At 47.2% G+C, this 16,716-nt stretch overlaps 2 protein-coding genes across 4 annotated transcripts in view; both read right to left on the bottom strand.

Annotated features, from left to right (window-relative positions):
• The window catches only part of LOC133361616 (zinc finger protein 501-like), a 79,447-nt gene extending 73,934 nt beyond the window's left edge, over nt 1-5,513 (bottom strand). Inside the window, exon 1 of one of the 3 annotated variants that reach the window (XR_009757393.1) lies at nt 5,463-5,513. The gene's annotated coding sequence lies outside the window, so the exon portion shown is untranslated. The remainder of the gene's footprint in view (nt 1-5,462) is intronic. The other 2 variants (XR_009757391.1, XM_061580578.1) reach the window with 2 other exon arrangements.
• LOC133361587 (zinc finger protein 271-like) overlaps nt 1-16,716 on the bottom strand; it is a 42,493-nt gene that overhangs the window by 2,031 nt on the left and 23,746 nt on the right. The window lies entirely within an intron of this gene.

A 16,716-nucleotide genomic window follows, 5' to 3' on the forward strand; every position in this document is an offset into this window, starting at 1 on the left:
AGCTGCATATGTGCGGAGATATTTTCCTGACCGTATCCATTCTCAGAAAAAGTTCCAGAGGAAAACTAAAATAAACTATTCTTTTGATGTTTACCTCCTTGCTCAATGGTTCATATACTTTACTGCAAATACAAACTTGACACTGTCACACACTGGCATGGTAAAAAGGTGGTTGCGTGTCCAGAACCATGCCTGGCCCCCTTCATCTGCTCTGTATTATTGCTTCCTCGCTTCACCATGTAATTATTTTCAGATCAATCAACATAGCAGAGGCCCACAATAAGTTCAGCTTTCACTTATCAATCGTGTTTGCTATTGGCAATACTCAATCTATTTGTTGAGTTCATAATGCAGTGAAATAACCGCACCACCACTCCCTACAAAGATAAACTCTTAAATACACGTACATTTCACATGGATCATTATAACATATTAGAAAAAAACCATACACTCTTCATGAAGAACTGGAAGTAACCTTATTACAGTGCTAATACCATTATAGGTGCAATTGAACGCCATGTAAGTGGCTTTAAATTTGTCTCATATGGACTAGACCTTGGCGATGGACACTCACAGCTTTACTGAATAAACCAAAGAGTATGGATCCTTGCAGTCACGAAAATTTGAAATTTAGAACTCACAGCTTTGTATGGAGCAAAAGTGTAGGCACCTTCCACACATGATAATAGGTTTTCCCCTTTTTTTCTGGCAACAAAACGGGTGTTAAAATGTTAAAACACCAAACTGAAACCTTTTACAAGGAATCATGTCTGCATTAACCACAATGCTTGTGGTCAGAATGCAAAAAAAACGCTGATAATATATGTATTGTCTTTAAACTGATTGGTCCACACCAGAGACAGCGTTCTTTTGAGCCTCGTCTCAAACGGTGTTAGACCAGAGGACGCCAAAAGGCATACAGCACCAAGACAATGCACCATCAGAGTAATGAGAGCTCGGGGTGAGCATCGACATCATGGGACCTCCTTTGCCAGTACCAAACACAGTGTTACACAGTCTAATGAAAGAATGCTGCTAAACTAATTTTAAGTGATACTTTGGCTGCCAAACCAGAGCTGGTCGTGAACACATTAACCAAGTATGGGAGCTCCTCCAACACATGTAGAACTGCATGATTATTAATGGAGAGTTGAGCAGGAGCAGTTGTTGATGACATTCAATTCCCAGGCAGGTGATTTTTTTGTGGAACATTTGCAAGGCCCCATTTCATGATAGAATTATCAAGCCACAGAACAAAATTCCCTAATTCCATCTCATTAAGTAGCCATTACCAGATCATCAGCAGATGTAACATGGTTGACCAGCAGGGAACGATCCTTTAATTATAACCAGGCATCGATTCGTGTATCATTGTAACCCTAACGAATGCAATGGTTTTGAAATGACCATTGGGATCTTCTAAAACTACATAGTTATTGAAGATGCTATGTAATGTAATGCATGGGGCCAGGGTGAATTTCTGTCACAAGCCAAGTTGAACAGGAAATGGCTCCGACTCTTGGTCACGCAACTTTAGACGGGGATGCCCAAAATCAAACAAATCCTCAAATGTGAGCTGAGGCATTGATTATTTAATCAAATAGCTACCCAAAGAAACCAAGCCTCTTTATGGTACTATAGGCGTTAATTAAGAGTGCAGAGATCTAGCTTCTGGTGAAAATCCATCCACCTCTGCTGTAGTCAATAGACAGAAAATACAGCAGCAGGAACATCAGGATCGTTTCCACTATCAACTCACCTACCTACAAACAGGCCCATTTTATGTTTGAGACCTTGCTTCCATTCACTGGCAAGACTACCTCAGCAGTACGTAACTCAGCTCACTTGGTCTCTCTAATAAAGGGCATTTCACTGTCCCCAGATGATTTTCACGTCAGCTTTGATGTAGTCTCTCTGTTCACCAAGGTTCCTGTGCCTGACACCTTAGCAATAATTGAAGATGTAGTCCAACATGGACTGAATCCTGATGTTCCTACTCTGGTTAGGCACTGCCTTACCAATACTTCACCTGGAATGGTACTTTCTACAAACAAAATGAAGGTACCCGATGGGTCCCCCCTTATCACCAGTGATAGCGAATGTTTTCATGGAGAAATTTGAAACAGATGCCATCCAGACATCCACCCTACGCCCTTCCTTGAGATATGTAGATGACACTTTCGTCATTTGGCCACGTGGCCTGTCAGCATTGAACCAATTTCTCAACCACATTAATTCCATACACCCATCCATCAAATTCACCATGGAAGAGGAGAAGGATGGTAAGCTACCATTCCTGGATGTTTTGTTTGAGAAGAGGCCGAATGGCTTGTTGGGACACTCTGTCTACAGGAAATCCATCCACACAGATTCCTATCTGAAACCTGATTCCCACCACAACCCGGCACAGAAGAATTCCCTCATCAAAACACTACACCATAGGGCCCACTGCATTTCTGACCAACACCACCTAGCCAGTGAACTGGAACACGTACACCAGGCCCTCAAGATGAATGGGTACTCAGACCGCATTATTCGCAAAGCTGCTTCTCAAACCATGGAGAAACAACCCACTGAGACTCGGATCAAAACCATCACGTTACCATACATAGCAGGTGTTACCAAAAAGATTTCCAAAATCTTAAACAAACACAAGATCCAGGTCCGATTCAATACATTACACAAAATCCGTGATCTAATCCCATCTGTGAAGGATGTCATTCCTGACATGCAATATCCTGGAGTCGACAAATTAAGTTGCACCTGTGGTGGCTGTTACATTGGGGAAACGAAACGACACATCTCAGACCGTGTTCGCGAACACATGGCAGATCTGAAACATGGTAGAACCAATACCTCTGCTGTGGCTGATCATTGTTATAATGCTGTGGGCTCGCATGATATTGGTTTTTTTCCGAGATCAAGGTACTCTGCAAACCTTCGGACTACTATCAAAGGTTTGTTCATTAAGCCATCCAGATATATAAACAGACATAACTTCAACCGAGAAGATGGATACAAATTGAGCAATCATTGGAAGGATGTTACTAACGAGGTAAAACCCTAACTGCTTTGTATTGGTTGTCGTCTATCATATCTGCCGGGTACTACTATACCACGCAGCGCTCGCCCTCCCCCTACCCCACACCGCCAACCAACCCTCTCCCCCCTTGCTCCTCCCCCCTTTCTTACCTATATAACCTCTTACCATGGCAACTCTCTCTCCCATTTCAGCAAAAAAATGTATTGCTCTGGTTTTCCCACCTGATCATGTTGATTGTTTGTGTTGCAATCGAAAAGTCGTGATTTTATAAATTTTATACCGACAAATCTATATTGCATTCACTCACACACTCACTATTTACTCTTCATGCTTATTAACTTTAACCTCCACCTATACTGTTCCTAGCGAAAAATGTGTGCTTCTCTTCAAAGCCGATTACAATCATTTATGCGATTGGTACAAGTTCTGCAATTGCTCCACCTAAAGATAATGAAACTCCTTAACACAAAGTTAGACAGCATGCTGCCTGTGCTGCACCTACAGCTAATGAATCTCGTGAACACTAAGAAGAGCATGTTGCCAGGGCTGCGATGTCTGCACCTATTGATAATGCCACTCCTGAACACCAAGAAACAAGACAGCATGCTGCCAGTGCTGCCATGGCTGCACCTACAGCCAAATAATGTCCTGCCATTGGTTCCATGTCTACTTCTTGCAGCTACTGCCATGCAATGACATGGAAAGGAGAACCTACAGGGCTATGCTTGCAACAGTACCATGGTTCAGCTGCCTACAATTAATGACCATCCCGAGCCTATTCATGTATTTATACCTGCCAACACTACCGATGCAAGCCAATTCCAAAGCATAAGGTCTATATTTTGGCACCAACCAACTCATCACGACATCTGGCTACATGCCCACATTTAAAGTGCAGGGCCAGGTACATAATCGCATTGGCAGTCTGCTGCCACTAGCTAATGACCTACCTGCATTACCACATATCTACTTGCATGTCTGACAATACTAGACAGGCTCACCAGCACTGAAAAAATGTCATCAACACCAAGATGCAAGTCCTATTGCTGTGGAAAGATATGCTCCACTAAACTCCACATGGTCAACATGAGTACCGCTTAAATGCATTCACACCATCTTCAGTCGCTGTCTTTCTGACTGCTGAACAACATGTCACTCAAGGCATCGCCTTGCAACTGAGGACCAAATACCCTACACAGAAATGAAACACACCGATCCAATTATGCTCTTCAATGTCGACTGATTTTCTGGGAAGTGGATGATCGCTGCCATTTCCTACCTCGCCAAACTGCTGTCGACATATATGCCAAAATTGAAGCTTCATTCGATTAAACCCATCAGATGGCAAAACATCCAACATTGTCTATCCTTAAGTTCTCCAAGTGCAACAAATTTAAAAGCTGTCCTCATGATTAAACAAACAAGCCCTGTGATTGTATAATACAACCAAGAACCCATGACAATATACACACATTTACAGACTTAATTGCCAGATTTCAATAATTCTAATAAAGCCAGCATTGCAAGACATTACTCTTAATGTTTGATTACTCAGACTTGTGCGAACCGGGTAACTTAGTTATTACTGAATACAATATTTTCGATGATGTTTGTGCATGAGTGAAAAGTGGCAGTGCAATGGTTAGCGTGCTGCGCTATAACCCAGCGACCTAATTTATATTCCCACAGAGCCAAGCCACAACATTTGGCTGTCGCCTGTTGAAGCTGGTGGCAATTACTGGCGAACGCCGTATTCTGATGGTAAATGTTGTGGCTTGGCTCTCCAACACACAACCGGTGTGCTGTACTAGTGACGAACTGACCACATTCTGTTTATGTGACAACCCTTACTAGTTGGCTGTGTCGGGTGGTGGCGGGTTTAACGACACCGTGAAAATTTACGCGATCTAACCCAAACAAACCTGTATTACGGATGTATATTGGAGTTTGCGTGTCTCTCTCCCCGTGGTCGGGTGGAATTTATTCCGGATCCTCCGGTTTTCCTCTGCACCTTAAGAGACAACATCACCACGCGTTTAGAGTATTTGACCGATATTCATTTCCACATGTTGATAAGCCACTTTGTTGTGTGCAGGTCGCTTCTGAAAAAGAGCAGAATAGTTCAAGTGAGCTATGTCTGGAAAAATAAAACTGTATAAATAATTAAAAGAAACAAAGTTTCAAAGTAGTGAGCCAGGTGAAGACAAATTAAACTTAAGCAGAGAATTAAATCAAATGCAATCAGGCGAGGGTAGGAGGCAAGGCCCCACATGGCTAGGCCCCGCGTTGTATTGTTCCAACCTGGACATCGATTCCATACTCGCTGCTACTCAATTGATATCCCTACGAGAGGAGCGAGGCTCTACCTGAGTAAACAACAACAACCACAACAACAACCACCACGATGTGAACTTCTCACCACGGATCTCAGTGAGCGCGCGCGCGGATCGGCAGCTTCCTGGTATCTCGTGACGTCACGCGGCAGCACGAGGTGACATGACGTCACTATCGGGGTACACCTCCCCCTCGCATTTCGCTCTGAGGTAATGCAATGGAGACGTCATCGAACGAGGTTAGAGTTCAAGTGTATTAAGATTCCTATTACATTGCTCCCTCACTTGAACATTGACCCCTTGGGTGCGTGAGCTCAACAACAACGTGAACATTATTGTGTGTGTACAAACTGTGTATACACTGTGTGTGCGTACAAACTGTCCACTGTGTATGTGTGTACACTGTTGGCACAGTAGGGAGCACAGGTGGTACATCGGCCAGTCATCTCAGTCGACCCATCGCACCTGAGTTTGTCCTGTCACCTCCTGCCGGCGGGCGTTCGACACTTCACCTGAGGACGGCTGCTTGCGTAGTGGCCGAAACGTCGTGAGAATTATTTTATTATGTTTTATTTTTATTATTTTATTACTTCCCTTCTACGTGACTTTACCGAAAGAACCAAGAAGATGAATCCCTGTCACGAAAGCTTTAAATCGAAACTTCACGTGGCCTTAACGTGCACATCGGAGCCGTCCATAAATTACGTCACGCACCTAGGGGGGGGGGTCAGATATTTGTCACGATGTGTGACGGGGGGGGGGGGGTTGAGAAATGTGACGTCACATCAAAATGCGCAACTTTAAATAAATATAGACAAGACGTTCTACTTAAAACATTTATTAAATAGAAGACTTTTTCTCCTACATCAGAGTGCAGCTCCACATTAAATACGCACTACAATGACAATAATTTATAGCGATTTGAAGCGTGTTTTATTTTGGGGGGGGGGGCAGAGCTTTGTGACGTCATATTTGAGGGGTGGTCTGACTTTTTGTGATGCCGAGTGACGATGGTTGGGGGGGGGTCAAAAACTGTCCAAAATCGCGTGACGTAATTTATGGACGGCCCCTTAGGGATTAATAAAGTCAGCCATCAGAGACCACACACAGGAGAAAAGCCCTTCAAGTGCAGTGTGTGTGGGAAGGCATTTTCAGATTAATCTTCTCTTAAGAAACACCAGAGAACACACATAGAAGACAAACTCTTCAAGTGCATTCTGTACAGGCATCAGAAGATCCCCAAGGAGTGGAGTCTGAAATCGACTTGTCAAAGTGCTGCAATCATCCCTCATGAAACAAGAACTAGCAGAAAATCCCAGCAATTACACTTTAAAAGTATCAAGGTGAAATATGAAGAGACGAAGGTGAAAGTGAAGAAGTGCCGGGGAAGAGCAGTAAATTTTGATTTAAAGCTTTCGTGACTGCAGGGATTCATCTTCTTGGTTATTTCGTTAAAGTCACGTAGAAGGGAGATAATAAAATAATAAAAATAAATCATAATAAAATAATACAATTCTCACGACGTTTCGGCCACAATGCAAGCAACCGTCCTCAGGTGAAGAACAGGTCTGTCGGAAAGACAGCGTCTGAATGAACACCACCAAACTTGGCAGCGTATATTTAAGCTGGGGGGTTAGGGGGGGAAGAGCGCCTTGACAAAGAAATTTGCATATCAACATAGGAATTTTGCATATTTATGGAAAATGCAGATATGGGATTAGTCACTACTTGTGGAATGCGTAGGAGGGGGGGGGGGGTCTCAAAGTCATATTATGCCCGTGCATTATGTAGGATTAGCAGCAACAAAGGGAGGAGGTAGGGTTAGGGTTAGCAGTAATACCGAAAGAACCAAGAAGAAGAGCAAAGAAGTGAAGGTAAATTGTGAAGATGAAGAATCAACTCCAAAATCAGACCTTCACATCGATGGAGACAACGTGAAGCAGGAGGAGAATTCTGACTTATACAGAGCGAGACAACTCCAAGTAGTATGTAGAAAAAACACAGGATCGAGGTTCGTTTCAACACAGTACACATAATCCGTGATTTAATCCCATCTGTAAAGGATGTGATTCCTGCCATGCTGTACCCTGGTGTCTTCAAACTGAGTTGTGGTTGTGGAAGCAGTTACATTGGGGAAACGAAATGACATATCTCGGACCGCGTTCGTAAACACAAGGCAGATCTGAAACACGGTAGGACCAATACATCGGCCGTTGCCGATCATTGTTTTAACGCTTTGGGCTTACACGAAATAGATTTTTCCAAGACGGAGGTACTCTGCAAACCGACCAGCTACCTTCAGAGATTTGTTCATGAAGCCATTCAGATATATAAACATAGACACAACTTCAACCGAGATGATGGGTACAAACTGAGCAATCATTGGAAGGACGGTATTAACCACGCAAAGTCTTAACTTACTGTGATGTTTCCATCCTACCTGCCTATGTCAGCTGTTATTTCATGCTATTCTCTCACTTTAACATAGCCACTTCCGTGCCCAGTTAATGCTAATTCCTCACATTAACATCATGCCAATCTCTCACATTATCATAGCTACTTCCGTGCCCAGTTACAGGCTCATTTCTAACTTTAACATCAAGCTAATTTCTCACATTATCATAGCTACTTCAGTGCCCAGTTACATGCTAATTTCTCACATTAACATCACTCGACCCAGCCACTCCTTTATAACCCTTGGGCTACACCCATTTCAAACCTATAAAAAAGTCTGCATCAGCAGCAGGCCATGCTTTCCCACCTGATGACGGACGCTTGTGTTGCGCCCGAAACGTCGTGATTTATTTTATTTTTATACCTATGTGACTTTACCGATATAACCAAAGAGAATATTACGTGGAAGTAGAGCTGTGGGTGGACTTCTTAGACAATACAAATTCAAATGGAGATCTTGTAGATGTGTAAGCTTGAGACTATGAAGCCCCAATAGATTCATTCACCTTTGTCACAGGCCTTTAATGAAAGAATGTGAAGTTGAACACTCAATTCCTAGGTTCAACCTGCAGAGTAAGAGGGGCCAGTATTTGTTGACCTGTGGGTTGGATAGATCTCTAACCAGGAGCCAGAGCCAATAAGCTCCCAAGCATTTACGAATTTTATATTAATATTAGCATTTATATGGTCTTTGCTCAATCGCCTCAGCAACTCGGAGTTTTGTATCATAGAGCACCTCCAAGTGGCAGTTCCTCCTGTGTGGCATCAGGTGGCCCTGCACCAGCCTGCATGTGGGCATAAGTCTGTCAGTAGGGTGCGATGATTGATGTGCAATCTCGATTATGTAATTTCTGGATGTTTGGAATAACCCAAATATTTACCATGACACCAACATGCGTTTTGAATGACACAATAGTATGTTTTACATCTGTAATTACAGAGTGACACCTGCCAGCCTGAAGGGGTAATTACGGTTATAGCTGCATTACATAAAGCCTCATTCTGAAGGGGTGTATCTGGTGTATCATGCCATACATAGCAGGGGTAACCAAAATATTTCCAAAATCATGAACAAACACACGATCCAGGTCCGATTTAATATAGTAAAAAAAATTCGTGATCTGATCCCATCTGTGAAGGACAAGATGTCTGACATGCAATATCCCGGCATCTACAAACTAAGCTGTATCTGCGGCAGCAGTTACATTGGGGAAACTAAGCGACATGTCTCGGACCGTGTTCATGAGCATAAGGCAGATTTGAAACACTGTAGGACCAATACTTCTGCCGTCGCTGATCATTATTTTAAAGCGGCTGGTTCACACGAAATTAATTTCTCAAAGATGATGGTACTTTGCAAGCCCACTGGCTATCAACAAAGATTCGTTCATGAAGCCATCCATATATACAGACACAATTTCAACCGAGATAATGGTTATAAACTCAGCAACATTGTATAGCTGGAATCACCCACTTTGGGTCATGATTTGATTTCTTGTCAAGGGAGCACAGGTTAAGTTATGACTTGATTTGTGTTGTTTTCTTACCCCAGGGAACAGCATCCCATCCACTTCACTGCGCCGGCGGAGCTCTTTTGCCACGCCCATTTTTGAAACATTATAACCTTCGGTGACCTTCCCTTCCCCCCCTTTCCTCCTGAAGCCTGCATGTGGTTTGGGAAAGGCTCGAGGAGTGCTATGGTAGCCCATAAACTATTGAGAAGGCTCTCTTCAAGAAGTTGCAGAACTTTCCAAAAATCTCTGGTAGGGACAATAAAAGGTTACGAGAGCTTGGAGATCTTTTGATGGAGCCTGAATCAGCCCAGGCTGACCCCTACTTACCAGGTCTCATTTTCTTGAATACCTACCATGGCGTGAACCCTATCGTAGAGAAATTGCCATTTGACGTGCAAGAAAAATGGAGAACAGCGGGTTCAAGATACAAGTCAGAGCATCAGGTTGCATTCCCCCCATTCTCTTTTTTCTCAAAGTTTATCCGCAACCTGGCTAAGACCAGAAATGACCCGAGTTTCATGTTTGGCACCACGGGGATTTCCAGTCCAGATCTCCCAAACATGGAAAGAGCAATGGCGAAACGAGGAACAGCGAGAGTGCCAATTTCCGTACACAAGACTGAGGTCTCTCATACGACATTCGCAAACTCCGTCCAGGCAACCACCATAAACATAAAGATAGAGGATCCAGAGAAGCAATGCCCATTGCATGATAAACCCCACTCCCTCCAGACATGCCGTGAGTTCAGGAGGAAGCCATTGGAAGAGCAGAAGAACATGCTGAAAGAAGTTGGAGTGTGCTTCAAATGCTGTGCTTCTACAAACCACCTTGCAAGGAATTACAAGGCAGATATCAAGTGCGAGGAATGTGGCAGTGACAAACACGCAACTGCTCTGCACACATTTTACTCCAAACCCAGTGGCACTAAGGCTTCTGATCCCGAAGCAGAGCACGGCGGGGAGCAAGGCGAGACCACCACACTCAGTTCGTCAATCACAACCAAATGCACAGAAGTCTGTGGAGAAGGCTTCAAAGGAAAATCTTGCTCAAAGATATGCCTCGTCCGAGTGTATCCCAAAGGACATCCTGAAAGGGCAGTAAGGAAGTATGCCATAATGGACGACCAGAGCAACAAGTCTTTGGGACGGTCAGAGTTCTTTGATCAGCTAAGCGTAGGTGGGAATTACTTTCCAAACACGCTCAGAACATGCTCAGAACTTATGGAGACAGCGTGAAGAAGAGCGAGTGGCCTGATGGTGGAAACCATGGATAGCACCATGAAGCTAGCTCTTCCTACGGTGACAGAGTGCAATGAGATTCCGGACGACAGGAGTGAGATTCCCACGCCCGAAGTCGCACGTCAACACCCACACCTGAAACCCATAGCAGAGTTCATCCCGCCTTTGGATCACGCGGCACAGATTTTACTTCTGCTCGGCAGGGGCATGCTGAGAGTCCACAAGGTTCTCGATCAACGCAATGGACCTCACGACGCTCCCTACGCCCAGAGACTCGACCTAGGATGGGTCATCGTAGGTGATGTTTGTCTCGATGGAACACACAAACCAGACCACATTAATCTCAATTTCGGAGCTTTCGTGACTGCAGGAATTATTATTTGGTTCTTTCGGTAAAGTCACGTATAAAGATAAAATAAAAAAGTTAAATAATAGCATACTACGACGTTTCAATTGCAACACAAGCAATCTTCATCAGGTATAAAAGAAATAGCAACAAAAAGCTTTCGTGACTGCAGGAATTATTCTTTGGTTCTTTCGGTAAAGTCACGTATAAAGATAAAATAATAAATTAAATAATTGCATACTACGACGTTTGATTGCAACACAAGCAATCTTCATCAGGTATAAAAGAAATAGCAACAAAATGCTTTCGTGACTGCAGGAATTATTCTTTGGTTCTTTCGGTAAAGTCACATTAGCACATTCAGAACAAGTGTGCTCATGAATAGACGCACGTCGCTCTTCAAGCCGTGCCCCAACCACTTCACGCTGGAAGAGAAACTCAAAGAGAGAAGTGAAGGCTGTACCGTGCAGACTTACACAGAAACCACCATGCTGACCACAACTTCGCTCGTACATCTACTGTCTTCACTGGATTTTGTTCCTACACGTTTCTCCAAGCCAGTCCTGACTGACAAGAGGAAGCTAAAGACGAAGCTACTGCTCATCGCTCTGCTGGTGGTCGTGGCGGTAGTCGCTGCGGCCGTGACCTCTCCGTTCCTAGACCCGGAGCTGTCGTCCGAGTGGGAATTCTGGAAGGAGTTCCACGGCAAGGCCCCGCAACCAAAACATACCATCCCAAGGCTCGAGCTGTGTGGAGCTGTTCTAGCTACAGAAATGGCGGAACTGATCTTAGACGAATTGGACATTAAACTGGATGCGGTCAAGTTCTACACGGACAGTAAGGTCATACTAGGCTACATAAACAACCAAACCAGAAGGTTCTACACCTATGTAGTGGGTTCGAATTAGGTGCACACACACGCAGCTTGGTGGCAACACTATTTATTAAACGGTAAGTAACATAACGCTGTACATGAGGTGGTGACCACCTTCCTCAACTCACTAACACTCTGGAACGCGACACAGACTGGACCGGGCAGGCAACGGCTTGCCTGGCCCAAGACGACGACTCGGGACTTGACGACCGATGATGTCTTCACTTTGGAGTACAGTACAACAGCCTCGCTCTGCGTTCACACCACGCTTATATCTGCTTTGGCGTGGCCGGCTCCGCCCAGGCGTGGCTGGCTCTGCCCAGGCGTGGCTGGCTCTGTCCAGGCCATGCCTCCCTTCCCAGGCCACGCCTCCCTTCCCCCACCTCTGGGAAGGTCCGGATCCCTCCACCACGTGACCCCCCAGGCACCCCCTTGGGGCCCCCAGCCCTCGTACGGGCCGACACAGTAGTGACCGTTCTATGTCACTACATCACCCCCCCCCCCCCCCCGTATAAACACACAGCCGTCCCCGGCTGTAACACAATTGTGAAACATCGAAAAGGTGTGCCCCCGAACCAGCAACATTAATAAATGACCGGCGACCGATAAGAAATACAATCACGTAATATATACAGAATCGACAAGGGTAAAAGGGAACCGCATAGAAAACGGGGAATTAACAACAAATATACATGAAAACTGGCTAACCCACTTACGCTCCAGCACAGCCTCACCGTGAGAATCACTCATGCACCGACATGTGAGTGTGGCCATTGGAACGACGGCGTAGGCAATGAGCAAAGAGTCTGAGAGGCATGTAGAGCAGCCAGTCTTCAACGAGTCCATGTGGCCAGGCCTGGGGAACCAGAAGCGGCCCAAAGGGCACGGCCCCTCCCCCCCAGGAGTCAAGAACAGGAGGAGCAGGAGTAGCTGACGCATGCTCCACTCCCTCCCCCCCCAGTCCGTAGCCGGTCGGCAAAACCGGCGACTCCAAGGTGCCAGGTAGATACTGCCTCCTGTGACGAGAACAACTCCTCCTGAGGCATCACTCAACGAACACTCGCCTCCACTCTTCGGACATGACAGTCACCCGTTAGCACCCCACCGCCCGCCTTTCCGACATGGCGTCACCATCCTAAAACCCGCGCACGTCGGCCATATCGGGGGGGGGAAATTTCCATGTTAGCACCCCACCGCCTTTCCGACGCGGCATCACAACCAGTAGCACGCGTCGGCCATATCGGGGGGGAATTTCCATGTTACTACCCCACCGCCTTTCCGACGCGGCGTCACAACCAGTAGCACGTGTCGGCCATATCGGGGGGGAATTTCCATGTTACAACCCCACCGCCTTTCCGACGCGGCGTCACAACCAGTAGCACGCGTCGGCCATATCGGGGGGGAATTTCCATGTTACAACCCCACCGCCTTTCCGACGCGGCGTCACAACCAGTAGCACGCGTCGGCCATATCGGGGGGATTTTAACCCAGTCTCTCTCCAAGACTCGCATCGCAGCATATAGCTGTACCGACCGAGCTGAGACGACCCATCGTTCACTTACTGCACAACATGCACCCTAACAACTGAGGGATACAGTCCCAACGTAACGGGACAACTCTACCTGAACACTACGAATCTCCAGCCCACTTTTTCAACGCGCCTCGGAGTGTCTCACTCTCCGGGCCGTCAGGTCAAGCCATCAGACACAGCATGATGGGACCACACCCTCTGAGCCATGTGAGCGCACAGTCCACTAGGCTAGACAAGCCACGGAGTGTCTCGATCTCCAGGCTGACAGGTCAAGCTGTCAGACACAGCATGACGGGACCACACTCTCTGAGCCATGTGAGCGCACAGCCCACTAGGCTAGACAAGCCACGGAGTGTCTCGATCTCCGGGCTGTCAGGTCAAGCCGTCAGACACAGCATGACGGGACCACAATGTTCGTGTTAGACACGCAACTCTCACTGGGCCATCCTGGTCAGGATCTGCGCCCCAAGATAAGTGACAGCCAGCACCACAATTCCAAATCCCTGGCAGCATGTCACCATCGCAATTTAACACCATCACAACACATACAATTTGAATTATGATCCCCCACAGAACTGATCCAATGCCGAACAGGTACGCACAATTTGTGACGATCCCGAATATTCAATGGTCACAACAATACACCTCACATCCCGTATCCGTACACATCATCTCCGAGACTCGCATTGCAGCATGCAGCTGTACCAACCGAGTGGAGAGAGCAACGCAATTTGACGGCAATTAACGGAAATGCACCCCCGATCCATGTAGAACACAAGGGGCATTCCCGCACAAAAGACATCATCTGTGCAACAAAGGACAGGAACCAACCAGTGAGTTTGAATCAAACCGAACCTGTCATTTCAAAATCCCCTTCAACATTAACCATGGGACTCAGGGCATTCGAATTTTGATAGCAAAAAAACTATACACAAACCCCAAGAATCGCCGAATTGATTAATACAGTATATGCAGTATACGAAGTTCGTACAGTTAATCATTTGGCGCAATGCTCCATCCAGTCCCCACATGGCAACACACACAATCAATACTCCAGACAATCCGTACATAGTAAATAATCACAAGCAAGTACCCAACAGTCCATACACTGTTAACAATTCCAAGCAAAGCTCCATACGGTCTGTACCTTGGCAACAATGACGATCAAAGTTTCTTACAGTTACACGTGACAATCACGAGCGAAACTCCATACAGTATACACAATAACAATGGCGATTTCGCAACACAACGATGTAACAACACGAGTCATTAACACGGCAACCTACAGGATATCAACGGAGCTCGGGACACCAAACAACGAATTAATTATTAACTACACCCAGAAGATACCAATCTCGACGCCGTAATTAACAACACTGTTACAAGCAGACACCCGCATGGAAGCCGCGTTAATTTATCATGCACACAACCGGACGAACACGCTCCGCAAACCAGCGAGTTAAAAAAAACACCCGCGATCGCAACCCGGCACACGCAAGATGGGTGAAGTTATTATTATTTTTCTTGGGGCCGGGTGCTTGTCATGTCACGACTCGCAACTGTGAATAGCGGAGGGCGGCAAGGTGGAGCACTGGGACGGCCTGAAGAATCTTTCATGGTGAACACGGCCTGCTCTTGCGAACCCATCCACCTCTCGCACTCGAGCAGAAGACTGGAACTCCCCCTCTGCAGGCGTTGATGTCGGCGGGAGCGGCATTTCGGCAGCAGGAGCGGCGTTTTGGCGGGAACCGCGACCCGACCAGCCGCCGAGTTGGCGGGAGCGGCGTTTTGGCGGGAACCGCGTCCCGACCAGCCGCCGAGTTGGCGGGAGCGGCGTTTTGGCGGGAACCGCGCCCCGACCAGCCGCCGAGTTGGCGGGAGCGGCGTTTTGGCGGGAACCGCGTCCCGACCAGCCGCCGAGTTGGCGGGAGCGGCGTTTTGGTGGGAACCGCGCCCCGACCAGCCGCCGAGTTGGCGGGAGCGGCGTTTTGGCGGGAACCGTGCCCCGACCAGTCCCCGCAGAGACGACGGTGTCCTCTCCCCGCGGCTCCATCGCTCCGTTCCCGATGGCGGCGAAGCAGCGGTGCGATGCCAGTCCCGCCGCTCCGCGTGCAGCGCCATCTCTCTCTCTCTGTCACCGGGGCTGCCATCCCCGGGGCTGTCCGAAGGATGGTCGTCACACCGTCCTCGTCGTACGAAGGCGTCCAGGTGAGTTTTGTATTTGTTTTTCGTGTGCCCATTTTACTTCCCTGGGATAACACCTCGCAATATTTATATTTCCACAACTTCTGACGCCAAATATAGTGGGTTCGAATTAGGTGCACACACACGCAGCTTGGAGGCAACACTATTTATTAAACGGTAAGTAACATAACGCTGTACATGAGGTGGTGACCACCTTCCTCAACTCACTAACACTCTGGAACGCGACACAGACTGGACCGGGCAGGCAACGGCCTGCCTGGCCCAAGACGACGACTCGGGACTTGACGACCGATGATGTCTTCACTTTGGAGTACAGTACAACAGCCTCGCTCTGCGTTCACACCACGCTTATATCTGCTTTGGCGTGGCCGGCTCCGCCCAGGCGTGGCTGGCTCCGCCCAGGCGTGGCTGGCTCTGTTCAGGCCACGCCTCCCTTCCCAGGCCACGCCTCTCTTCCCCCACCTCTGGGAAGGTCCGGATCCCTCCACCACGTGACCCCCCAGGCACCCCCTTGGGGCCCCCAGCCCTCGTACGGGCCAACACAGTAGTGACCGTTCTATGTCACTACACCTACATCAGCAACCGGGTGGAACGCATCAGGAGATCGACGCAGCCGGAGCAATGGAATTACGTTCCAACTGACCAGAATCCAGCAGATCTCGCAACTAGGTCCGTCCCTGCATCTCTGCTGAAGCAAACCATCTGGCTGACAGGTCCAGCATTCCTCTTACGACGTGACAGTGGCCCATGTACTACCAAAGAGACCTTTGGACTCATAGAGCCCGAGTCAGACAAGGAGATTCGGCCTCAAGTGACAACTTTCGTAACAAATGTGCGACCAAGAAGTCCACTGACTGCTTCCATTGCCCGATGAGAGGCACCACTGGTAGCTGCAATGGATGGCATCACTGCACAGTGCCACGCACTAAAGACGAGTTTTCCAGAGTAAGGAAATCAATCTTCCGCTGTGTGCAACAGGCAGATTATGCAAGTGAGATCAAGGCCATCAACAAGGGAGAACACCTTCCTAGGGTCAGCACCCTCAGGAAGCTAAACCCCAAAATGGACAAAGACGACTTGCTCAGGATCGGTGGTCGGCTAGGGAATGCAAAATTAGATGAGAATGAACGAAACCCCCTCATAATTCCAAGCCAAAGCTACATCGCAATCTTACTTGT

Source organism: Lethenteron reissneri, unplaced genomic scaffold, assembly GCF_015708825.2.
Source record: "Lethenteron reissneri isolate LAM-NWPU_2019-01 unplaced genomic scaffold, ASM1570882v1 scaffold_115, whole genome shotgun sequence".
Taxonomy (NCBI): Eukaryota; Metazoa; Chordata; class Hyperoartia; order Petromyzontiformes; family Petromyzontidae; genus Lethenteron; species Lethenteron reissneri.